This window comes from Podarcis raffonei, chromosome 2 (assembly GCF_027172205.1).
Source record: "Podarcis raffonei isolate rPodRaf1 chromosome 2, rPodRaf1.pri, whole genome shotgun sequence".
Taxonomy (NCBI): Eukaryota; Metazoa; Chordata; class Lepidosauria; order Squamata; family Lacertidae; genus Podarcis; species Podarcis raffonei.
The window spans coordinates 53,869,319-53,896,288 of NC_070603.1; the positions used below are offsets into that span (position 1 = coordinate 53,869,319).

At 43.2% G+C, this 26,970-nt stretch overlaps 1 protein-coding gene across 5 annotated transcripts in view; it reads left to right on the forward strand.

Moving 5' to 3' along the window:
• Positions 1 to 7,538: 7,538 nt before the first annotated feature.
• JAKMIP2 (janus kinase and microtubule interacting protein 2) overlaps positions 7,539 to 26,970 on the forward strand; it is an 86,030-nt gene continuing 66,598 nt past the window's right edge. For 3 of the 5 annotated variants that reach the window (XR_008328911.1, XM_053376638.1, XM_053376641.1), the window contains exon 1: positions 7,539 to 7,769. The gene's annotated coding sequence lies outside the window, so the exon portion shown is untranslated. Of the gene's footprint in view, positions 7,853 to 14,068; positions 14,228 to 26,970 lie in introns of those variants that run through there. The other 2 variants (XM_053376639.1, XM_053376640.1) reach the window with 2 other exon arrangements.

Sequence of the window (26,970 nt, forward strand, 5' to 3'; positions counted from 1 at the left end):
ACACAAAACCACAAATTCCAAGTGAACTTCTAGGAGCTTGGAAATAAAGCAGGCCACAAAACGATGCGTAAGTTTCCTCCAGAATTTTTCTTTAGGCTACATGGTACACAAATTCGGTGGAGGGTGGGCAGAATAGAAAGAAAAAAGTTCATTAGAGCCTCCATCTCATAAGCGACTTGTGGGAGGAAGTACCAGACATTCAAATAAGGCTTTGTAGATGCTGGGCAGGTTTCAGGTTGCACTTTCCTGGGAAGGAAAAAAACACATAATGGCTGAATAGCCCCCATCCATCTGTACACGTATAACAAACAGCTGTTACCCAGGTCTGCCTTCTTCCTTAGATGAAACACACAGGTTCCTTGGTATGCAGTAAAGAGGAATAAAGATATTGCCCACTGGAGGGACACTATTGCACTGCAACACAACAAATGTAGGACACACATACAAAAAACCACAACCACCAAGTGTGGAACATATTGTATTTTAATGTTTTGCTGGAAGCCGCCCAGAGTGGCTGGGGAAACCCAGCCAGATGGGTGGGGTATAAATAATAAATTGTTATTATTATTACTATTATTATTACTATTTGTATGAAAAGGTACAGAAAATCTAGTAGGAAACTATGGCCTGTGCACAGATTGCAAATGAAGCACCATCACAGCCCCCAAAACCACCTAAAAGGCTCTCTCACACACCCCAGCCTATTGTATTCCTTCCTTGGATGATGTGGCATTCAGCCAGGTGAGGTAGGAAAAGGCCAATTCCACCCTCCTGGAAGCACCATCACTGAGTTGTCACTATGGCAACATGGCTCATTCTTTAAGATGCTGATGAATGGCCAGCTATGGTCATTATTTTACAAAGAGACAGGTTTACTTGTTTAGCAGATTATTCTGCTAGGTTCACAGGACTGGAAGGCTTCCCCAGATATCCTTCAGCTCAACCCCCCAATACTAAAACATTATAAATCCACCATAAACGCACTATTATTGCCTCAAGGACATGTTGCAGAAAACTCCCGCAAGAAAACACCAGCATGAAGCAGCCCGAAGACATCGTGAAGCCTGCATACAACATGTTTCTAAACGTGTGCCATAGATGCACTAGATTTACTTCTGCATAATATGTCAAGTGGCTTTGGCACAATTGTTTCTGTGTTCGTGGAAAACTTCTTCACTTTTTCTGCAAGAGCTGCATTCTTAGAACACAATCATGCTCTGTAACAAAGCAGCAACTGGCACTATTGTCTGTCGTCTGGTGAACAAGTAAACATTCGGATAAATGGCAAAGGCTATTTACATAGATCACATAGTTGTGACCAGGCTGTGACTCTGAGGAACACTCTCTGTTAGGATAGCCACTGGGCCATAAATGCAAGGCCAGCTGTTTCTGTCATTTTAAGAAACAACAAGCCATGCAGACTCCATGCATTATTTCAATCCAATAGCAGAAAGTAATGCTCACATACCTTTGATCTTTTGTGTGAGCAGAGGCAGTATCTTCTAAGTCATGGCTGGGGAATCTGCAGCTCTCCAGATGTTGTTGGGCTCCATCTCCCATCAGATCCAGTCAACATAGCTGATGGTCAGGTGTGGTCAGCCCGGGACAGCAATGCAGTGCCCGTCCTTAAAGCCAGCTCTTTCATTGCTCCCAGATAGCTTGAAATGAACTCTTGTGCAAGCTTTGTTGACAGGCCCCTACTTGCTTGCACAACAAGTTGCTTACACACACCTGCCTTAGCTGTAAGGAGTGTAGGAGGAGCACAGCAGGTTGGTATGACGAGTTCTGCAAATGAATGGTTAGGGGGAAATCCCCCAGGGGTCACTGCGGAAGCACCCCGGACATAGTGACAAAGCACATGATGGGACTAGATGATGGAATTGTTAAGATGAGAGACAGGGGAGCTAATGGGTCATCCTACCTCTGCTGGTAACTTCTTTCACTGAGAGTAGGTGTTGACAGAAAAGGTGTGCTTACTGCTACTTCACGACTATGACCACAGCTCATTGGCTGAGCACCTCCTCTGCATACAGAATGTCCCAGGTTCACTTCCTGTTAAATTCAGTTAAAAGGACCATTCAGCAAGTGATGGAAAGTAACCCTCTCTGCCTAAAATTCTGAAAAGGTTTTGCCAGTCAGAAGAAACAATACTGGCCTATCTGACAAGTAGTTTGATCAGTATTTCACATTCTGACAGCACAAATTTGCAAACCATTTGAGGGCAAAGTTGCTCACATTTGCTCTGACCTTGATGGTAGAAGTTGGACGGGGGGGGGGCTACCCTGGAAAGTTAATAGGGAGCTAGGTCTGTTAGAGTGTTAATCCTGTGAGCCCTTCCCTCTTGTGCTCAGGTTGTATATATGAGTAAATAAAACTGTATCTGCTAAAGACATCACAGTCTTTGTTCACCTTTATTCCAAGAGAATCAAACCCTGGGAAAGTGCAGGAACCCCTGGAGTCTCTTGCTGCTCAGAGATTGGGGTGAATGCAATAATGCTATACCACCCAAACACCATTCTGCTTTATTAGTTCTGAAATGCTTCACTAATATTACTATAGTGCTGCAACACAACAAATGTAGGACAAAAGAACACAAGCAAGTGTGAAACATTTGTTGCATGAAAAGGTACAGAAAATCTCATAGGAAACTATGGCCCATGAACTGATTGTGAATGAAGCATCGTAACAGCCTCAGGTAGAAATGGTATTGCAGGTGGAAATGGTATTGAAAGTGTGATTGTGTATAACTGACTTGATAACATATTGAGCACAAAACATGTTGAGCACAACATGAAAGGACATACTGTAAGGTGGATACACACCTTAGCTGTACACCTAAAATTATAAAATGTGAAGTTATCCTGACAGCATCCTGGAAACAAAGCATCTCAATTATTATAGCTATATTAAACTAGTGCAACCTTTCGCAATTTGACCTCTACCAGATGTTTTGTACTACAACTCCCATCAGCCCTAGACAACTTGACTTTATTAGGGCACTTAAGATGTTCTGTAACTTTATAGAATAAGGGGGTGCAAACAATTTGTATTTATTTAAGGACTATTCTTGAAACAAACCTCAAACTCATCTCCAAATGAATGAACGACAATGTGAGCTGGAGACAGGCCCTTGTTGCATTTTTTTAGCAACAGCTGATGTTAGGTAAATTATACATTTGAAAAGAAGTAACTCACCATGTGATCACTTGATAGCTGGCCAGTGATATTGTTATTCCTAGAGGAGATCTGGTCACAAAGCTGAATGAACATAGACACACACACACACACACACACACACACACATTTTTAACCTTTTGGTAAGATGACTTAGAACAGGGGTAGGCAACCTAAGGCCCATGGGCCACAAGCGGCCCATGGGGGTCGTTTAACCGGCCCACGAGCCGCCCCCGAACAGAGCCGCTCGCGCGACGAATCCCCGTGCACTGCACTAAACCAGCGCAGCGCAGCACGGGGACTCTCTTCTGAGGCGCTGGAAATCGCATCTGCACAGACGCAGATGCTGGAAATCACGGGCACATGCGCTCACACGCACGCACAATCCAGCCCACAGGGGGATCTCCGCTGGAGTGAACCGGCCCAGGTGAGGTAAACCTTGCCGACCTCTGGTTTAGAGCATCGTCTTACCATGCACTCAGTTCTGGTGCTTCTTCAATACCATATGATAGTCTGTAATGTGTAATTGGATGAACCAGCACATCTATGTGAGGGTGGACATATTCCCAATGTGATATGTATAACAGCACTTTTCCCAGTCACCACAATGGTGGAAATCAAGCAACCGTGCCCACACTCCCACATGGAGGCTCTAGTTGAAATGATCCCAGCCAGGTCACAAGTCCAACAGGGTCCTTTGGGTTCCTCTGGACAATCACATCAGGGTCATGTCATTGTATCCTTAGTGAGGAAAGTGCACAGATAGGCCCACAGTTTGCATCTAAAAATAAGACCCCAGTCACATTTAGTACAGATTGCCATGTTTAACATATCCTTTAATATCCAATATTAACTCTTCTCCTGACATATTAGCCTTCCATGGCAGAGAGACTTTGCCAGACACCAGCATCCTGGAATGACAAAGTCTGAAAAGCATGCATATTTTTTCCTCCTCTCTTTTTTCTCAGTGAGCAAATTAGCCTTCAAGGGATCTGGGTTAAAATTCCAATTTGGTCAAGGATGCAGCTGGTTATTAATGCTTCACCACTATAATATCAAATGAAGCAGCACACCAGCCCATGGTAGCCTTTCTGTCCCCGACCCATAGGACTGGAAGCAAATTAACTCATGGGAAATATTAGACAATTTCATTTCTGCCATCAGCAAGAGTTGAAGTGCCTCCCAATGACATGCTAACACTGACCTTTGCAATGAGGTGGTGCAATGCCTGTCTCTTGAATGGGAATTTCTACAGGCATACACTGTGCGAAGTCGTTCAAGTGGCAGAATGCAACCACCCGTGGAATTCTTCCTTGTCGTTTTAATAAGACATGCAGTGATCCCGAGCTTTCAGGTACTGGGGTCTCTCAGGTCAATACATCTTCCTAGAGAGTATGACCTTCTCAACAATACTGGCCTACAGGGAAGATCAGTAAATCATTGCCAAACTCTTGTGGGAAAGTGGCAAATCAAGATGTGGACTTAAATAAATGAGCGCAGTATTTCATTACCATCTTTCCAGGAGAAGAGTGATGAACTTCAGTCCGTAAAACAGAGTGACACAACTGATAACGTCTTGCCAAGTGGTGTGCTGCTGTTCAAGATACCAACCACTCAGTTCCATTTCCTCCACTCTCTAGTTCTCCATTCTTCCCACCCCAACAGCCAAGACTGTCAGCATTCTGTAGTCAATAAGCACACTCAGTCCTCAGTCTCAGTCTCAGTCAGACTGCTTTGCTAAATAACCCAGTACAGTGGTACCTCGGGTTAAGTACTTAATTCGTTCCGGAGGTCCATACTTAACCTGAAACTGTTCTGAACCTGAAGCACCACTTTAGCTAATGGGGGCTCCCGCTGCTGCTGCACCGCCACCGCATGATTTCTGTTCTCATCCTGAAGCAAAGTTCTTAACCCAAGGTACTATTTCTGGGTTAGCGGAGTCTGTAACCTGAAGCATATGTAACCTGAAGCGTATGTAACCCGAGGTACCACTGTATAAAATAAGCAGCACATAAGCAGCACACAAAACACTACCAAACCATTCTACGTTCTAAATCTTATATTAATAATCCAAAAATTGAGAGAGCTATGTACAAGATCTACTACAGAAGCCACAAACAGAAAACTCATTCAAATTGTGTCCAAAAGGAAGATTCAGTCTTTAGAGTTCCTTTAGCCAGGCTCCTATAGATATTAACAAAGGTAAGTTTGATCAAACGAAGTGTTGGCAATGTTGTGCTCAAGGGTTAGATATCAACGAGGATAAGTTTGATCAAACAAAGTGTCGGTGATGTTACACACAAGAGTTAGACAGGGTGCCGACGTTTGTCACCTGTTTCGCCCATGAAGAGTCTCGGGCTTCTTCAGTAAATTCACTCTCACGCTTTTGATACATTTATAAACATTCACGTCCGTATGTTATATTTCTTCTTAGATTAAGCTACAATATTTAATTTCTTTCTTCAGGAAATTCTCCCTCAAGATTTCGGTGTATTTACATACATTCAACTTCATATGTTAAGTTCTTTCTTGACTTAAGCATTTATTCATTTACTAAGCCTGCACCCTGTCTTATCCTCATTGATATCTAACCCTTGGATTATTAATGTAAGATTTAGAACGTAGAATGGTTTGGTAGTGTTTTGTGTGCCGCTTATGTGCTGCTTATTTTATATTGGCAAAGAATTGGCAGCATAGGTTCATTTCTTTGGTACTTACTAAATAACCCAGCAGTCCCTGATTACGGCAAACTTTACCAGTACACATCCCTCTAAAGCAGTGTTTCCCAAACTTGGGTTTCCATCTATATTCAAACTACAATTCCCATCATCCCTGACCACTAGTTTTCCTAGCTATGGATGATGGGAGTTGTAGCCCAAAAACAGCTGGAGACTCAAGTTTGAGGAACACTGCTCTAAAGCAAGTCTGGAGAATGTATGGCCTTCCATCTCCTATCAGCCACACCCAGCATGGCCAATGGTCAGGGAAGATGGGAGCTATAGTCCAATGGCACCCCTACCCTGCTCTAAGGACTACCCTGCTCTAAGGACTACAAGTTTGTTCTTGCCATTTTCAGCAGTTGTACCCTAGTAGAATAATACATATCTTGTGAAATCATATATTAGTGGGAGTATGTTTGCGCGAACACACACAAACATACACACACGATGGCTTTAAAAGAGAGAAGTAGACAAATTCATGAAGGATAAGGTTGTCAATGTCTACTAGCCACAATTGTTATGTTTTACCTCCATTGTTGGAACCAGGGCTGCCACAGAAAAGCTCTCTCTTGGGCCGCCATTCCCCCCACACCTGAGGGTCTACAATATTAAGGTCCACACTATGGGGGTGTGCATAGGCTGTGCTAGCAGCCCCATGGCCATAATGTGTTATAAAGTTGTTTGCTTTGGGGGGGGTGTTAAAAAAAGTTAGATATAGTTACTGTATAAGTAATGTGGACTCTTAACAATGCATTGGTAATTTAGACTCTGAAAACTACTCCAAATATTTTAGCAATTAATGCATCATTAATTGGGTATATGGTTAGTTATCTTGATGCCATTTGTTTTTACTGTTGTTACCTGCCTTGGGCACTGTGTGGAAAAACATAATGCTAAATCATAAATGAAAGAGGCCACAGAAAGGACACCCATGCTATAACTGCTGTGCTATCCAGACCAGAGCTGAATATATATTTCAGATTTATCATCTGCATCGAGGGAGGGCAGTTTGTAGTCTTAAGCTACCAGCAATAAGCTCAGCAATTTCACAGTCAGCCTTTTTCTCACACCCACATTTACATATTGTTTATCTCACATTTAAAGCAGCAAGCAGAGTCAGGCTGGGTTGCCATCTCTTAACAAGTCCTTAAAGATCCATAATTATTATGTCCTTCAGTTTGACTTTCCCAGAGTAGAATTTAACCCCTATTTATCATTGAGATGGTGGGAGCTACTTATCTAATATAAGGACTCACTCTCTCTCTCTCTCTCTCTCTCTCTCTCTCTCTCTCTCTCTCTGTGTGTGTGTGTGTGTGTGTGTGTGTGTTGAGGGAATTTCCTGTTAATAGGAATGTGGATTGTGTTCAACTCCCTGCTCTGACCTCCTTGGGTGAGCAATCCACCCTCTTCCCCCCTCCACCAATAATAGTACCCTCTGAAGTGATTTGCTTGCCTGTCAAAAGCAGCTTTTCATTGCTAAAGATACTGAATCTCTCTCCTTTTTTCCTCGCCCCCCCTCCCCATCTCCTTGCTTCCCTTCCATCTTTCATGGCCGTTGCCATGGCGCCCAGGGAGAGCAAAGCACCGCAGCAGGGGAGGGGGGAAGGAGGCGGTCCATGCTGCAATTTCCAGGCTCTCTCCTCAGTGAGCTCATCAACCTCCTCCTCCAAGGAGGGAGGTGGCTGAGGCTCTGTCTATTGCTGGTGGGTGGGTGGTTTCCATCCTCAGCATCACCAACCAAAGGAGGGGGGGACAGAGAGAGAGAGAGAGAGAGCAGTTGCTGATGTTGTGCTCTGAAGCAACCTCAGTAGAAGGGAAAATGGATCCAGCTTGCACATCCCTCGCCTTTCAACACCTTCCCTTGGTTTCAGCATGGTGAGCATAAGCAACAGAGAAGCATCGGCTTCATCGCTGCTTTCCTTAATCATCTCTAAATCCGATGGCAATCGATATTTGAGGTGTGCTCTTTGCTGTATGAGCATCTGAACCATGTAACAATGACTTTCATCGGAGCCTCTGGAAAGGGTGGAGGAGGAAGGATGGGAGGGGTGTTGTGGGAGAGAGGGGAAAGGAAGATGGAGAGGGATGAAGGCTGATTAGGCGCCGTCTTAGGAAATGCGGCTCAAAGATTAATTGCAACTGCCTTCTTGCCCGTAGATTTAGCAAAGAAAGATGCTTTTGTTTGTCCTTTTCCATTGAAATGTGGAATGCCTTGTGGATGTCTATCAGCTTGAAAATGCAGTTGTTATTTCTGGGATGTTTTAATCCCTCCTTGTAATTGCCCAAATATTGGGCTGGGCCTCAGCCAGCTGCAGTAAAGCCAGAAATAAGCAATGTCGGATCCTGTCAATGGCTGATCAATGGATAATGTTTACTGCTAGAGGTGTGTGTGTATCATTTGGAGGCATTGCTGAAAGGTTCAGGTCGGATGCAGTTGGTGTGTAGGTGTGTGTGTGTGTGCACGCACGCATGTATGCATGCATGCATGTCACACACATCTGGGTCTCTTTGTAGGTTTCTACCTACAGCACATGTGCTTTTTTCCTTGCCAGTGATTGATTGACAATGTCTTCCACTCAGGCTGGTATGAGCTATCTATGGCCTCTTGGTTTCATTTCAGCCACTCGGGACGGATCTATATCCTTCATTTGGTGTGCTATATGGCCTCTCTTGGTCACTGCCCTCATGTCCTACTTGGGGGCTTCCAATAAAGATCTGGTTGTCCACAGAAGACTGAACTAGGCAGGCCTTAGATCTGATCCAGAAGCATTGCTCTTGTTACATTTTTTGGGATGACAATAAGATAAATATTTATCAAATTTTAACTGAATTGATTTTTGGAGAGTGGGGGAAGAATAGTGGCAACCCACATTGAGCAAACCTCCATTTTGATGCTTCAGAACCTGAAAAACCAAATCACTATTTCTCCACAATCCCATCTCCATTCAGTCTTCCTGGATGTATGCATCATCTTGAATTATAGAAAGTAGGTTTTTGTTATGAGAATCACTGGTTTAACCCTGCAATGATTATTGTGGTCATAGTTTTTTAAATGAGTACATATACTATTGTATACATTCAGGACAGAACAGTCATGATATATGTTCCAGGTCAATTTATATTTTTATTTGTACAACAGTAATAAATCCACATAGCAGTGACTTAAAGAGGCAGATTCAAAGCATTACTTTACACTTCATAGATTTGATGTACTGTGTGTGCTACTATAGTTCCGGACAAAGCATGACACCATATAAGTCAACACTGGTTGTGAACCCCCAGTTCATAGCAAGCAGTATGTGCTCTCTGTATCCATGGCAAATTGTAGGGTTTGCCGAGGTGATCACTGATCCTGAGGTTTAAAAGACACCTTGATTCATCTTTATTTGGGACAACTGCTTAAGTAAATCGAGGCTACAAGTGAGTTTTTAGAAAATGAGAAAATCACAATCCATATCACTTTTTTTTTCCTCAGAAGAAATAACAATCCCATAGTCAATATGTTTGGTCTGAGTAGGAGAGGGTTCAATAAAAGAACCCAAGTTATTTGAGATGATCATTTCTTAAATCTTATGTTTCTTTTGCACCAGTGATGTGGCAAATGTGGTAGAGGACACAGAAATGACAGTTCTTGCTCACTGGGCTCACAATGAAAAGAAGTTTCCAGTCAATTTACCGTACAATACATGCACACTTCTTTCTCATTCATAGCACACCGTCTCTCTAGCTCCCCTCAAGATACTGCATTCTCCCACAAATGCATTGTCCTTCTTAGGAGGACACTTAAGAATGGGAAGTGTGAATGAAACAGACAGGGGTTTGAAAACACGCCATACTCAATGGAGAATCAGAATCTGCTGCTGATTGGCTATAGTTGATGAAAAAACCTCTTTTTGTTGTCAGACTGCTTTTAACAGAATTCTGACCTGGGGAGAGGGGTTGTTACAGACCATAGGGACCCAACCATAAATCCAAAATTAAATTTAACTATACAGTACTTAGTTGAATATGCTGAACGGGAAAAGAACGTATGAACAGGGCAGGCTTGGTATTATACAAAAAAACCCAAAAAACTAACTGATCAAATAAATTTATTTAACCTTGTCACTTCTACTTTCATTCCTTATTTATTATCTTTGGGGGTGGGAACAAAAGCTTTCTCCACTGTGGGAAGACCATTTGAGTCATAAACCCTATACATATGATCTCCCTTGAGGAATCACTAAATTTTATCACTAGTAAAGAACTAGTCTTCTCCCAGCTGCTGTGTATACTGCTACTAGGTCAGTTGTGTGTGAAATGATGCAATGCATGTAACTAGTAACTATTGTTTGTGTCAACAAGCCATGGAAGAGCTGTGCAGCAAAGTGTGCTTTCTGCCACTGTGGATGAGCTGAATTATTTGGCAAGAGAGCCTGGTTATGTCTTTGGAGAGGCAGAAGGATGGGGTGAAAGGAACTTTGTCTCAAAACTTTTAGCAGTCAGAATATCTCTAGGCAAAGGTATGTCCCCCCCCCCCACTTTCCTAGATCACCAGATGGAGGTGTTGATACAAAAAGGAGATGGCAGAAAATAACTGGAGGAATGGGGACAATAGGATAGCCTTGCTGTCTTGTGCAGGTAACCATATTACCGTTCACCATATTTTTTAAAAAAAGGAAAAAGTTTTTGGATCTGTTCACTCTTATCAACCTACCTGCTCTTTGAGATCAGTGAGGATGTCTATGTATTGTTCTTCACAGAGGGCAGCCCTCTGTTTGAAGAGCTCTCTGGGGACTATTTGGAGGAATCCTCTATTTGGAGGGCTGTCCAGTCTGAATTCCATTCAAAGAACACCAAGAAGGAAGAGCAAGGGCCTAGGAATTGCCCATCAGTGGACTGCAGACTAAGCAGCCATATCAGACATGTGATCAGTCACAATCTATCAAGCCAGGGTTTCCCAAACTTTGGTCTCCAGCTGCTGTTAGACCACAACTCCCATCATCCCTAGCTAGCAGGACCAGTGATGGAAATTGTAACCCCCAAACATCTGGAGATGCAAGTTTAGGAAACACTGTTTCAAACTGGTGAGATGCATTTCATTTATTTTTTAATTGCAGTAATACTTTCTAAAGTTTTCAACTGCACATTTGCACATGCAAAATTTATGCAAATCTGGCTCACCTCTTGCCTTTTTCTGGTGACATGCTAAGATCAGATTAGGAGAGCTTCCCTGCAGGCCTGCTGGTGAGATCTATTTGGTTGGCTACCCCATTGCTCCAAGGTCAATGAAGAAGAAGAAGAAGAAGAGTTTGGATTTGATATCCCGCCTTTCACTCCCCTTAAGGAGTCTCAAAGCGGCTAACATTCTCCTTTCCCTTCCTCCCCCACAACAAACACTCTGTGAGGTGAGTGGGGCTGAGAGACTTCAGAGAAGTGTGACTGGCCCAAGGTCACCCAGCAGCTGCATGTGGGGGAGCGGAGACGCGAACCCGGTTCCCCAGATTACAAGAGTACCGCTCTTAACCACTACACCACACTGGCAATGGAGCACAGTCCCATAGAGATCGAGGAACATCCAAGCCAAACTCCATCAACATGGGCAGTTGAGCAGACACAACACCTCAGCTCTGCTTCCCTTTTATACTTTGCATGCTGATTGCAGCATCTGGGCTTGATGAGGCAGGTGACCTTCACCTGCTCCCAGCCTACTCCAGGAATCACACACCTCCCAGAGCTAGTGAGCCCTTGCTTGCCTCAGCCTCCTAGAGAAGCACTGCTGCTGCTCCCTACGCTGCTTCAGAGCCCACCTTGTTCATGGAGACAGGGGTCCCTCTGGTGATGGATCCTGTTTCTCTGGTTTCTATACAATGACCTCCATCCCCTCGCCATCCTCCATCACCCTGTGAGTACTTCCTTCCCCATCACCTGCTTACCCCAGTGTGTCCCAGTCCCGGCTACACGCCTCACTGGATTCCTCTTCCTGTTATCCTTCTAGTTCATGACACTTGGAATGTCCTGGGAATGAGCCGGCGCTTGCAGCCAGCTGAGTCTGACGAGAACACAGCACCCAAAGATGCACGTTTTTTTGGTACTGCGCTCTCACATCCCGTTTTCATCAGGGGAGTGCTGAAGAGTGTGCCATTCTGCTCCGCCAGTAGATTTGCCTTACTGGAATGTGTCCTTGAATGTGTGCCATGCGCTCTGGCACTTGTCATGGTCCTCTGTGCGCCAGTAGCGGTTTAGTCATGCTGACCACATGACCCAGAAAGCTGTCTGTGGACAAATGCCGGCTCCCTCGGCCTGAGTGCTGCAACCCCATAGTTGCCTTTGACTGGACTTAACCGTCCAGGGGTCCTTTACCTTTACCTTTACCTAATCCCTCTGGTTTGCAAGGAAAGGGAATGTTGAGGTGTGTGTGCAAAAATGTCTGACATTGCATGGTTTGTTGTGCAAAGGTTAGAATCACATCCACTTTTGCCACTGACTCCACCTGCTGTTGGCAGGTAGCCCCTGGAATATTGCCCACAAGAGGATATGACCCTCAGGCTGAAAGAGGTCCCTAACCCTGGCCTAGTCAAACTGGCTTACAACCCAGCCAATACAGTCTGTATGTCTCTGTTTGGTAGGAAAGAAAAACAGCATCTGAAAGCAGCTAGGTCGTTCATTAAATGCATGAGAGGCCATCTCAACAATTTAATTATTATTAAGACTGTAATCCAGCAGGGAAGAGGATTTTTTTTTTCTCTTTCATTGCTACAAGAGATGACTAAGCTTATGGTACTCATGTCAGGAAAATATGTGTAATATTACTAACAAATTCAAGCCCAGAGCAATGGTCAAATTTATGATTCCACAACCCATCACTTTACTGTATTTCATGGTAATGTATTCTGGATAACATTACAATTTCACAAATCGGTTTATAAATGCATACGTGGGCCTCATATTTCTACCACTGAAATTGGTATAAATGCCAAATAACTGGAACGAAATTAGTGAATCAAATTCCACCTTACATTAAAGCTCTCTTCAGGTGTTCAGCCGCGATATGTGAGGCCAAAAGTGTGTTAAGCGGGTGAGGAAAACATGGGTTGACTTTGCTGCCAATGTCTCTGAGCACTGGACATGCCCACTCTACCCCTGACCTTTGCATGTTTAGAGCAAAGGTCTGCAAGGGGCTTGTTAGCAGGAACCCTGAAGGCTAAAAGGCTTACAAGCTCCCTTCGCAACTTCACACCAAACAAACACAGTGGAGTGGAGATGATGTGCCAAAAATGTTGGAGGCAGGACTTAAACTTGCCTGTATCTATCCCTACATGCCTTTTCTCTCAGGTGCCTGAACAGGGCTCCAAATATATTCCGTACATTTCCGTAGGAGTGTAGTTCACTGGCGATGTATCAACCACTTCCTAGCTGCATGCTTTGCTAGCATGTTAAGAAGAACCATTTTGGTACCAGTTTTTAAGTTTGTAATTTGGGCAAATGTTGATGCCTGAGGGGACCTCTTTCTCCATACACACCTCCCACTTGGTGCTATGTTGATTTCCACCCTTTGCCTCCTGTAAAGCAGAAGATAAATAATGACTGGCAGCTCAATTAGAAGGAAGCCTCATTGAATTAAGCGGGGCTTGCAGATGGCAGCCTAAGCCAATAAATGCACACCAAGTACATCAGGGTCTTTTTTGTGGTACTTGCTATGGACACTGTACCCATGGCATGTACATCTCTTGTAAAAAGTGCTCTCACCTATGTCTGACTATCAAACACAGTGATCATGGGGTGGAGAGAGATCTTTTGTAAAGGAATGCTCAGAGATGCTTCCTGCCAGGTGCACATATCATCCATGGCTGCAGAAATTATGACCCACCAGACCAAAATGCCAGCCCACCAGGGACTCAGTGAGCCTCCAGTTTTTGCTGCCGGGAACTGTAGTCAGAAGGCACTGTCACAATCATGACAGGCCACATAACATGGGTGCTGGTCTGCATTTAGCTTGGTGGGTCAACTTGTGCTGGCCTGATCTACTTGCTTTACCTGATAAGGTGGAGCTGACTGGCTATGAACATGGGTTTTAGAACACATCCTATCTCAATACACTAAAGCTGGTAGGTAATAAAAACAGGACTAGCTACACACACACACACACACACATCAATTCCCAGAGGCTGCTATGAATTTCACTCTCATTTCAGTGGAACAGGGAATATTAATGAGCAATCTAATGCTACTGTTGACACACATGCTGCCGTTGATGAATCACAGTGTATATAGCACTGGTGGTTGTGGAGGGAAAGCTTAACAGATGTGGATAACGACCATCTATCACTTAGCATTCCACTGGTTTCTTCTTGGTAAGTCACTCAGTGTTTCCTCTGCTTTATCTGCCAACCACCTCTCCCCATGTGGACAGAACTAAATCCTTCTTGTTATGCCATCATTAAACCACTTGTATGCAAATGGTGTCCGCGATTTACTTGTGGCTTGCAGAGTTCCTAGTATGAAAGTGATTATTATGGTACTGCATATACAAAACAAGCCGTTCTTCAGCAGTGACACCAACAATATGAGTGTCTACCCAAGTCACATGCAGCGCAAATAGAGGTGCTTATATCTCTACTTTGCATTCACTAGTGGACACCATGACAGCAACTATTTCTGATCGCTGCACAAAGCTCCCACTGGAGCACAACAAGCCATCTGACAACTGTCCCCTTATAGGATACAGGATCATTTACACTTCTTAGAACTTCTTGCAACTTAAGGAGAAAATACCAGATTGCATCCTTTGGCTGCAGTAAGAATTGAACCCACTCTTTATTTATTAAAAAGCCAATCATTTACAATTTTAAATGTATAGTGCAAATGAGACCTTGATCCCAGCAAGTGATGCCAGTGACTGAACCTGGCATCTCCTGTGGCCCTGGTTCTTGCCCTGCATTGGACACGAGCTTGAAACACTGTATAACTGTGCCAGAGTTAGCTTCAGCAAGCCAGAGACAGGAAAACTGGCAAGTTGCTAAGGTGGTGGAGGGCATGATGTCACAGGAAAAAATGTCCTTTTTGAAATGTAAAGGTGTTCTGGGAAAAAGAAGGAGGAAATAGGCAGAACCATATTGGCACCTGCTGGAGGTGCCTAAAAACCAGGAGCCATGACTGACTGTTGCTTGAGGAAGCTGTGAATGGGGCAATGAGACACTGTTAGGGCATAACGTCCTGCACCCTCTCCATTTACTTTGGGTGTAAATATGTGTAAAATAAACCATATTTCTTAAAGACACTGGCCTCCACTGTGCCTTGATTTTCCCAACAGAAACACAAACCTGGGTGAGCATCTAGAACCCCCCTGGAATCTTGCTACAGCTCTGCAGAAATTGATGGTGGCGTGCAACCTTCATAACTATATATAGAGACGGGGGGGGGGGGAGAGTGTGCTTCTCTGAATGCTTAATTTCTTTGAAACAAAACTATGTGGCTTACAAATGCAAGCTATAATTTTCCATGTTCCCTGTGGAGAAAGAGGGACTGTTCAGTTATTTTGTCAATTAGCACTAAAAATACCTTATCAAAAACGTGTGGGTTTTGCTTACTCTCTCTGTGGTTCTTGCCTGAGAAAATCCAACAGCAGCATTACTGTTTTCACTTAATATCCACTGTGTTGTGCTATCCAGCTTGCAAGACAGGCAGGAGGATAGGTGGTCCTGTGTCCTACTTTATTTATCCTGGCCTGTCTGGTCGCAGTCTTACCTACAGTAATGAGACATATTGTATTTCGATTTGAATTATTGCAGTTATTTCTAAACTTGCACCTATACACAGAAATTGGCATTTGCAAATGTTATGCTAATACAGTGGTACTGTACCTCGGGTTAAGTACTTAATTCGTTCCGGAGGTCCATTCTTAACCTGAAACTGTTCTTAACCTGAAGCACCACTTTAGCTAATGGGGCCTCCTGCTGCTGCCGCGCCGCTGGAGCACGATTTCTGTTCTCATCCTGAAGCAGTGTTCTTAAACTGAAGCATTATTTCTGGGTTAGCAGAGTCTGTAACCTGAAGCATATGTAACCCGAGGTACCACTGTATATGTACTTCTGATCCTCTTGTGTTTTCCTGTTTGCAATGTGCAAGTGACCTCTCTAAGGAGCATGCGTTTTTTTAAAAAAAAAAAAGAGGAACAGATTACCGGTACTATATCAAGTTGACATTTATGTGACCGTCAGATTCTGAAGATGACACAGCACCACCGATCATCTTCACTAAAGCACAGAACTGGTATTTTAACCTTGGAAGTCTATGTGATACTGGGACTTCTTTCCTATGGGTAGAGGTGGATTTGGGGCAGTGCAACTGGTTCCACCATAATAGGCACTGAGTCTAGGGGGCGCCACAGGGTGTTGCAACTATACCTGAAGGAGCGTCTCCACTCCCATCATTCTGCCTGGACGCTGAGGTCCAGTGCCGAGGACTTTCTGGCGGTTCCTTCACTGCGAGAAGTGAGGTTGCAGGGAACCAGGCAGAGGGCCTTCTCGGTAGTGGCACCCGCCCTGTGGAATGCCCTCCCACCAGATGTCAAGGAAATAAACAACTATCTGACTTTGAAAAGACATCTGAAGGCAGCCCTGTTTAGGGAAGTTTTTAATGTTTGATGTTTTATCGTGTTTTTAATATTCTGTTGGGATTCGCACAGAGTGGATGGGGAGACCTGGTCAGATGGGCAGGGTATAAGTAATAAACACAGTAATAAAAAATAAATTATTATTATTATTATTACATAATTGAGCAAAATGGAAGGCGAGAGGCCCACCTATATATGCTTATGCTCCACTCAGTTCAGTGGAACTTAATTTTCAGTAGACATGTCTAAGACAACCTATTTCTTTAAAGTGGACATAATAATGTTTTTTACATGTAAGCCTTAATTATTTTCTGCAGATTTCCTTAGGAATAATTATATGCATGGTTATAGATTTCATAAGTATTATTATACACATATTTATCTGATCGGCTCTTAGCTACTACTGTGATATATTGATGCAATAAACAACACAGGTTAGTTGGTAGGCATTCCAAGTCACCAGTATGCTTACAGTTTCATTTCTACCCTTCAGTTTGGGCCAGAATTTCACTAGTGGTGTGACTGCAGACTTTTTCTAGTCTGCCATAACTGATTTATTTTCTGTCTGTGTTTATTATTTTTAATTAATATTCAAGGAATTGATTGTTGTGCTGCTTTTATTGATTTGTTTACTGCATTGTGCATTGAGGAAAGTGATGAGGTGGTGATGTGTCGCAGTAATTGTGGCAATAATTACCCAGAGAAATTTGTCCTTGTAGATTGCTTCTCCCTCAAAGCAGCCTCCCGGTCTCTCTTTTTAAATACTGAATACCACTAAGCCTGCCCCCAGCCCCCTCACTCCCATTCTGAAATCAGCAGCTGATCTTGCATGACCGCCCAGATAAATTGAGACTCCTTGTAATTTCTTTATTTTATAATCTCAAAGCAAAGCCACTTTCCCTGGGAAGCTTCATGCACTAAGTACAATTAACTGCCAGCTAAGATAGGTCTAAAAATATTAGGGTAATGCACAGAGAATGAGCTTCTTCGGAATCCATAGCTGAAAAATGTGAGTTTTCAAATCTCCTTTGTAAGTGAAGTGTTTATTTAACAGGCATTTTAGTGGTATGTCTGTGTAGAAAATAACCAATAACTGCGGAAGGCTTCTTAGTGGTGCTACTGAGCCAAGGATAATCTGTGCACACAGTACAAAGGCTGAGCTTTTGAACTACTTCATATATTTTGTAGGTCACAGACTGACCTATATGATTTCTCTTCCTTTGTTTAAGCCACTGCTGTCTGTGGTCAGTGCATTAGCCTGTAGGCTGAAAGCCCCACAACAATACAAACAAGCTTCCTTCCACTTATGGCCAGTATGATGGATACAATTCAAATTAAAAAAATATATTGACGAAATGTTTTACCAGCAATATCATTTGGGTTTTACTGACAAGTTCCTCTTCCTTGGGTATCTCAAAGAAGTCAGGGTGTTGGTGGGGAACCTGTAGCCATCCAGCGTCCATCACACCGAGCCAGCATGTCTAAGGGACAAGGATGGTGGAAGGTGTAATCTGGAGGGCATCACATCAGCTTTCTCTTGTGTAGACAAGTACCAATAGCAGATTTGAAGGCATTCACATTTTCAACATCATATATATATAGAGAGAGATATATAGAGATAGAGAGAGAGAGAGAGATAATTTTTATTAAATTTTTTGTTCTACAATTTAAAGTACTCATTTTTATATCCTTAAGATATTCCCTTCTCTTTCCATGGTTCATTTTACATATCATAAATCCCTGCATATTTAACAAAAGCTATACCATTCAATATTCCATTATTACATCCATCCAAACTTATTTACACTGTTGAATTTTTCTTAATGCTGCCAGCATTTTCTCTGTACACAGCTATTTCCCATATATTCATTGAACGTTCTCCAATCTTCTCTAAATGTATGTTCTTCTTGTTCTCTTACTCTATATGTTAAGTCTGCAAGCTGCACATACTGTCAACTTAAGTTGCCATTCTTCTTTGGTTGGGACCTTGCTTGTTTTCCACACATTTTCAACATCTTAGACACATTTGGAATATTATCCTTAGCTAGATTTGCCTTACAGGCCTTGGTTAGACTTTTTGAAGGGATTCTTCAGGTAGGACTTGTTCACCTAGAACAATCAACCAATGGCCAAACTATGCCAGGGCATGCTGGCATAATCAGAACAACCTAGTTGGGATCATAAAACTGTCCAAACTCCATAAAAGGAGAAGACACACACACACATTCTTTTTATTGCCGTCCAAAGACCCACAAAAACAATTTCAAAAGCAAAGTATAGCAGAATATGGAAAATATGATTTGGTGCTACTTGTTTATCAAAGGCTCACTCTAGCCATTGCATGATAAGTTCACATAGCAGATCTTATCCTGGATCAGCCTAAGCCTGTCATTTTAAATATATTTAAAATGGAGTAAACCCCATTGGATTAAGTGTGACTGAGTAAACATGCACAGGACTGCACTACATGTAGATTTTACAACACACTGTAATTTAACAGAATGATCAGTCATTCAAAATGTAATTATTATCTAATATATTCAAGTGATATAACTCCAGATTCAGAAGGGGCTGCCCATAGTTTATCCTTTCCCCTCTTGTCTTTATAGAATTAGCTGACAATCAATTTACACACAGGCAGTGCTTTTTTTCTTTAAAAAATGTTTAGGGGTACAGTGGTACCTCGGGTTACATACGCTTCAGGTTACATACGCTTCAGGTTACAGACTCCGCTGACCCAGAAATAGTGCTTCAGGTTAAGAACTTTGCTTCAGGATGAGAACAGAAATCGTGCTCCGGCGGCGCGGTGGCAGCAGGAGGCCCCTTTAGCTAAAGTGGTGCTTCAGGTTAAGAACAGTTTCAGGTTAGGTATGGACCCCCGGAACGAATTAAGTACTTAACCTGAGGTACCACTGTACTCTCATTTTGACTCAATAAAATCATCATTTTATAGTTCAGATTGGGGAAAATAAACACAGTAAATGGACAAAAGTACAAGGATTCACAAAATGTTTAGGGGTATGCATACCTGTGCATCCCCCCCCGAAACAAAGCACTGCTCGCAGGTATGGGAGTATTGATTAGAGAAAGCATTGCAGGTTTACTTTTCCAAAGTTGCTGCTGTTAATAATAATGATCCCTGTTGGCTTTGACTGTTTCCATTGAGCGAGAAGCTTTGAAGCTTTGTGGGGGCAGTGGGGTGTTGTTCACATTTTAGAAAGGGACCCAGTGGTAATGTGTGGTTTGGTAAGCAACTGGTGTTGAAATGCCCGGCCTTTCATAGAGCTGTAAACATGGCAAGAAATCATGAGTTTTCAGTCAATAGACCACATCTTACATGTTACATTTATTTATGTGATGTGCCTGACAAAATTTACGTGCTGTTTGATTGTAGTAAAACCTCTAAGCTGTTTACAAGAACTATTTAAATGATGGTTGTTTGAACCAAAAAATATTGTGAAGGCTTATACTAACAGAATATAGAGTGTGCAAAAGTTCAAGAATTCTGAGTAAGGATAGTTTAGTAGCGCATTCCAGGTCTTAAAACTGGTGTAGTTAACTAGGCTACATTGTTCAACACATTATGCAATCAAAGTTGTGTGCATTAGAAGTATTCCACAGGCTTCTGCTCATAGTTACTGAAAAGGTTGGCAACAGGATATACCGTATTTTCTGCCCTATAGGACGCACTTTTTCCCCTCCAAAAATGAAGGGGAAATGTGGGTGCGTCCTATGGGGCGAATACAGGCTTCAGGAAGCTCTGCGCAACCCTCCGGAGACCGGCGCGAAGCCGCGGCAGGCTCTGGAGGGTTGCGCAGAGCTGCCTGCCCTCCCAGGGTCCGCGCAGCTCTGCGCAACCCTCCGGAGCCCAGCACCAAGCCGTGCTGGCCTCTGGAGGGTCGCGCAGAGCTGCCCGCCCTCCCACAGAGCTGGCAAGCCGCGCCGGGCTCTGGAGGGTTGCGCAGAGCTGCCTGCGCTCCCGGGCTCCGCGCAGCTCTGTGCAACCCTCCGGAGCCCGGCGCCAAGCCGCACCGGGCTCCAGTGGGTTGCGCAGAGCTGCCTGCATTCCGAAGCCTTGGGCGCGCTGAAGAGCGTGCCCGGGCTTCGCACAGCTGTCCACAAGCCTGGGGAGACCGGCGTGGCTCCCTAGGCTTGCGGATAGCAGGCTGTTCTGGGGGCTGGGGTCGGGGGAAGCTCGGGCTTCCCCCGCGCCAGCCCCTTGCCTGGGGGGGGGGGAATAATTTTTTTTTCTTTATTTCCCCCCCCAAAAAAACCTAGGTGCGTCCTATAGGGCGGTGCGTCCTATGGGGCGAAAAATACGGTAGATAAAGGATCTGTGGATTTGAGAGCCAGGTCTGGGATAAATCTTGGCCATTCTGAGAAAATACCAGCAGTATTAGCATGTGGGATTGAAACAAAAGGGAAATTGGTTTTCCTCGCTCATTAGCACAAGCTTAATGAGGTAATGTATGTATTATAGATGCTTTCCTACATCTGGGATAGATATGAGTGCTCCCGAAATCTACAGAGAGTGGCTATGTGTGTACTTAAAAGGCAAACAAATCCTGTGTTCTCCACTTTTCACCACAGAGAATTGTGACACTGAGTCACTGAACAAGGTCACCCAGCAATCAACTGTCAGAGATGAGAAGGCATTCAAGCCTATTCTGATTCTTGCTGGGTTTTCTCTCGCACTGAAAAGAGACTAAAAGGTGTTTTACAAAAAAACGACCATCTGGACGCCCAATTTAGTGCAGAGCACTGCAATTAAAAAAATAATAATACTGTAGGAATTTTTGTGATTAAAAAAAAACAACTGTCAGAAATGTATCCATGTCCACATTTCAAACTATGAGTAACAGGAGAGCAGAGAATGCCCTCTGTTTCTGCAACCACTGCATTACCACATGATACTGAGTGATTGTAAAGTGCTTCAGGATGCTCAAGATTTCAAAAGAAGCTCTAATGGAAGGGGGAGTGGGTATCCCTTTCATTCTGCTTATGTTCCACTAAGATCACTTTCTTGTCATCATTGGAGACTGGAAGGGTATTCACTGGTTCACATTCAACGTATGCACAATCTGTGTACCAGTGTACACAGAACAAATGAACTGCACACTCATACTATCATTTACACGTCATGTTCAATGATTATACAGTCTGTGTACACAACAGTTAGGCTGTACACTCACACCAACACTTGTATGTGCGTAGAGACAGCTTGCACCTGTGTTCAGTGTAACGTGAGACTGTGCATAGGGATTTCCCTCACCTTCAGCTAAGGGAAGGGAAGGAAAACAGTGTTGCATTTTTGAAGTTTAAATTGTGAGACAGAGGATGTCAGGTAGAGAGTGGGAGATTTTGAGCTAGAGGTGGCTGAACTGACTTGGAAGCAGGTTGGAGGGGTCTGCAGGAGTCCGTCTTGTTTTGGGGATCCAATCCATGTGTGTGTGTGATTTTATTTGATTTGGGAAATAAAATACATGCAAATGCATGTACGCATATATCCAAATACATCTATCTATGTCAAACAACTATAAATACAAACAATATGATAAATTCCAAAATTATAAATTTATAAACTATCACATAGAAAAACTATTATATCTATCAATGTTTGTATTGTATCTATTGTTCAGGAATTCAGTTCAAGGAACCCATTAATTTTTTACATTTTCTCTCTGTTGTTTTCCATCTCTCAATCTTGCTGACTCTGTAAGCTTATGCACCACAGCTACCTTCCAAAATGTTGACAACCATTCTTTTACTCTTTCTTTTTGCGCCAGCAGCATATGAGCTGCAACTATTCAATTCCTTATCAACTCCTCAAATTTCGTAATGAAATTTGCCAAGGGGTCTAAGGGGCAACATGTTATCGGTGAATTGGTTTTAATTACTGTTCCCTAGAATCTATTGATTAATTGACTAATCTTCTGATTGAACCAAGGTGCTGGGTTCTTTTGGCGGCTTTGCTTCCCGCTTTTGCTTGTTTCCACCCTGCACTTCTTATCTATTTGTAACTCAGACAGAGAGCACAAGAATGCCATAAGTATCCTGTGGTCTCCCATTCAAAGAATACTCAGCCCTACAGCATGGCTGGAACACAGAGGAAACTGCCTAAGGATCCATCTAGCTCACAAACCTGGCAGCAGCATTCCAGGGTTTCAGGTGGAGGTGCTGGGGGGTGGAGCCTGGAACCTTCTGTGTGCAAAGGACATGCTCTACTGCTGAACTGCAGTCCTTCCTCCAAGATGGCTCATGTCCTCAGGGAGGTGGGGAGCCTTTCCTACTGATGTCAGGAGTAGGATCTATTGTACCCTTGGAGAGAAACTGTGCACTGCCTTATGAGCAAATAAGGGCTCTCCTGAAAGCAGAGTACCACAGCAGCAGTTTTTAGAAGATATTCAAGCAACCATGAAGGAGGATCTGGAAGCAGCTGGCAAGCTTGTGCTGTGGAGTGTTGCAGTAAATACTGGGCACCCATAGACTTTGTAGGAATATAGGGAGCTGCTTTATACCAAGTCAAGCCATTGCTCTGCCTAGCTCAGGGTTCTAGCTTGGCACAGTGATTCTCTAGGATTTCAGGCGAATATTTTCCAATGACGGGCATTGGACCTGGCACCTTCTGCAAAGCAGATGCACTGTGACTGAGAGCCTGCCAAGCAGTGTTAGGAATAAAGAGTCATGGGAACTAGAAAAGCATTTGGGACAGAAGTCAGTCAGCTGAAGTCTGCAGCCATGAGTGAGGAAAAACTGTTTATAAATGCTCTGTGTGTGTGTGTGTGTGTGTGTGTGTGTGTGTGTGTGTGTGTAGTATCCCCTGTGCATCCATGCAAGTGAAAATTCAGATAGAAACGCAAAGTGTGTGTGGGGGGAGAGACCTTAAATACTTACTTTATCCCACTTGAATCCCGTGAAAATCTCAGTCTCTAATGTTGCCTGATTCTATGTGAGTGGGAAGGGTGGGAAGGGTGTATGTTAGGAATGTGTGTCTGATTAGAGTATTAGGAGTATGTGATGTGGTAATGCAAGAATGGCCACTTCCAGAATGTGACCCCTGAGAGAATTCCACCTCAGGCTGAAAAATTTCCCTGCTCCTGCCTTAGTGGGTAGGACCAAGCCCCTATAACTGGTGTAGTCCAGAGGTGGCTGGGGCAAAAACCCCATTGCAGACCTCTTGCAGACATCCTTACAAGGGGATTCTCAAGACCTGGCAAACAGTGGACTGTTGTGTCTTTGGAACCCCTCGCACAAGAGCCCATTGCACCTTGTGGGATGCTTTGCAAGAACCAACAACCAGCTGATAGTCAGATATTTCAAAGTCCTTTTGGCTGAGCCTTGTCTCTACCTGCCCCACACCTGACCCCATAGATAATGTTGGCTGTAGTGTAGGTGGGCCTGGTCTGGGCAAAATGACCCTGTGGGCCAGATGAAGAGGACTGGTGGGCCTAATTAGGCCTGTAGGCTGGAGGTTCACAACCCCTGAGTTCTAGAACTTGCCTAGGAACCAGACCTTCTTTGGGGAAGGCTATGGTTCTACAGCTGCAGGGTGACAGCTCATTCTTAAACTAGTTATTTTGCCTGTAGTCTGTGGGGATCAATGAATGTTCCCCTAATGGCAGCCAATAACTGGAAATCTCTTCTCCCTCTGGAAAGCGACACCCTTCAGCAGAGAAACAGTGTTGTTTCTGAATTGCAGAGAGGTAGATATTGAGTCTTCAGTCTTCTCTCATCCAAAGTGGGGGGTGGGGGTGGGGTAGAATACCCAGGATATCTACAGGAGTGGGAAGCTCTTCACAATATAAAAACAATTGGCTCTCCAAGGAGACTTCAATGGAAGGAGATATATTTGCCATCAGTTGATTGCCCTGCTTTGTGCGTGTCAGTGGCATGTTGATCTATTTAGGGGGGAAACGCCAAGGAAAGAGCAGTTGAAGGCCAGCAAGTGTTTTTTATTGCCAACACAAATATGTTTTAAAAACACTTCGTGACATGGGGGGCATTAACTTCCAAAAGACCCATATGTTGTCTGTACTGTAAAGACATAGAGATGTGAAAAGGGGAAGTAATGGCAAACATTGATTTGTTTCTTTTGTGTTGGCAAAGGGAATAGCAGCTCAGATGGGTCCCAGGAGAGAAGCCTTGATGCAGAGAACCCATAAATGAACAGGCTAATGCGCATGCTTTCCACAGGCACAGCATAGATATATAAATCCACATTCGCATAGCTATGTCCACTAAAGGAAGGATCACTGGAACGTCACCTGTGCAAAGTGCCAGGCTAAGCATAGTCACCAATAAAACATGGTTTTACTCACCCACAGTCTCTTAAACATGAAGATATAGGAGACATAAATATGCAAAACTGAGATTCAAATGATCTTTAGTAGCTCATGTAGACATATGCCAAGACTTCACATTCTGGTCCCTATCTCAACAACAACCACAGTTGCTGGCACATTTGATTTGGCTCTTATTGGCTTATGTTTTACTAGATTAAGAAAACTCTTACTATGGGCATGCACCCAAAAACATATCCTACCCTCATCTGGTAGCTGTGATTCACCTTGGGGACAATGGTGAAGTATTTTGCATTTATGGATTTGAAACAAAATATGTTCAAGAATTCCACAACTCCAGCTAGAGCCAATTGTAACCAATAGGGACATCAAAGCAGCATCCTTCAAACAGGCAACTGAAAGAAGGAAGATGTTGTTAAGGAGGCATTTCTGGCTGGCATTTTGAACTAGATACTAGAAAGCAAAGACAATCCAGAGATTAAAGTACTCGCCCCCCCCCCCAAAGCTGATTTCCAAAGCTCAAAACCGTACAGTCATACCTTGGCTCCTGAACGCCTTGGGAGTCAAACATTCCGGCTCCTGAACAATCAAAACCCGGAAGTGATTGTTCCGGTTATTGAACATTCTTTCAGAAGCCAAATGTCCAACGGAGCTCCTGCGGCTTCCAATTGGCTGTGGGAGCTTGCTGCAGCCAATCAGAAGCTGCACTTTGGAAGTCAAGCGTTTTGGAAGTCGAATGGACTTCCAGAACAGATTCTGTTCGACTTCGGAGGTATGACTGTATTAGTTTTAATGGAGTTACAGTTCATCAGCTCTCATACTGAAAAAACATATTTTCTGTTCTGCCTTTGTATTTCCATAGATGTAGTGAACATACACAGGTATCAACTCATTTTGGTCAGATGTTACAGTTGGTTGAGTCTGTGCCATCACTCCAACTAATAGAATTAATCTGAGCCTTGAAAAGCACAGAGAGGTGAAAGAGAGAAAGAGGGCGTACTTCCCTTCTCCTACTGTTTAAAGCAGCTAGAATGCTAGTTAAAAGAGACCTCTAAGACCAGCAAAACGAAGAAAAACCATGCCTTAATCATTAGTACCTGCAGGGCTTTGTTTGTACACCAGCAGTGTTCACCCATGGCTTAAAAAAAAAATCAATATATGAGTACTGATAACTCATTTTTTTTTACAAAAAAAGAGCACCAAGTAGTAGTACCAATATATCTGAGGTGAAAGTTAGGCTACCATGACTATAATTTCTTCAATTCTGTTCTTAAAAGCAGCTGCATTGGCTTCCTTCTAATTTTCTGGCAAAGAGGCTGTTAAATTCCCCATCCAACAGATTATTCAGTGGTAGAATGTGCTCCCTTCCAGGTTCACAAGCAGGCATGTGAGGGAAAATCAGTAATAAAAATCATGCTTCACTGCAGTGTTAAACTGAGATATGGAAATGGTTGAAGCCATTTCCAAGAGGAAAACAGCACCACTGTGGGCGATTTTAAAGTGGCCTGCTGTCTCACCGAATCCCTATTCACATATCCCCCCACCCAGAGCCTTTATAAATAGGTTAAAGAACACTGTTCCCAAACAAATCCTTAGGGATGCAGCTATGATTCACTTCCCCCCATTGTAAAAATTGCTCATGTATTCCTACAGTCTTTCTGTTTTGTTATCAGTTACCAGTCCATAAAAAGAACATAATAAGAGCTTGCTGGATCACACTAGTGGCCCATTTAGTCTGGCATCCTTTTCTCACAGTGGCAAACCAGATGTCTATGGGAAGATCTGTGCTCTTATACTATAGATGTTAAGCCTTTTTTAAAGGAGTCTGTGATGTGTTGCAAAGAGCTTTTGGGAATTCTAAGTATATAGAGTGTCTACTGAATAGATTCAACTACCTATCTGTTGATCCTCTTAAATAACTTTAAAAATATTGGTGAGACAAGCTTATCCCTCTAGAGAAGCCATGACTTCCCTTGACGAGGTTTACCGTATTCTTTTACATGGTTTTTTTTAAATAAAAAAAGTTTTTATTTATACTTTTCAGGTTTATGCATTTCATTAGTTTTACAATCAATTTAACATTTCAAAGTTTGACTTCCTTCCCCCTCTTTTGGCGGTTCCTTAAATTTATTTTTTAATTTCTTCTGCATAACCAAATGTCATTTAATTTGCTCATTTAATT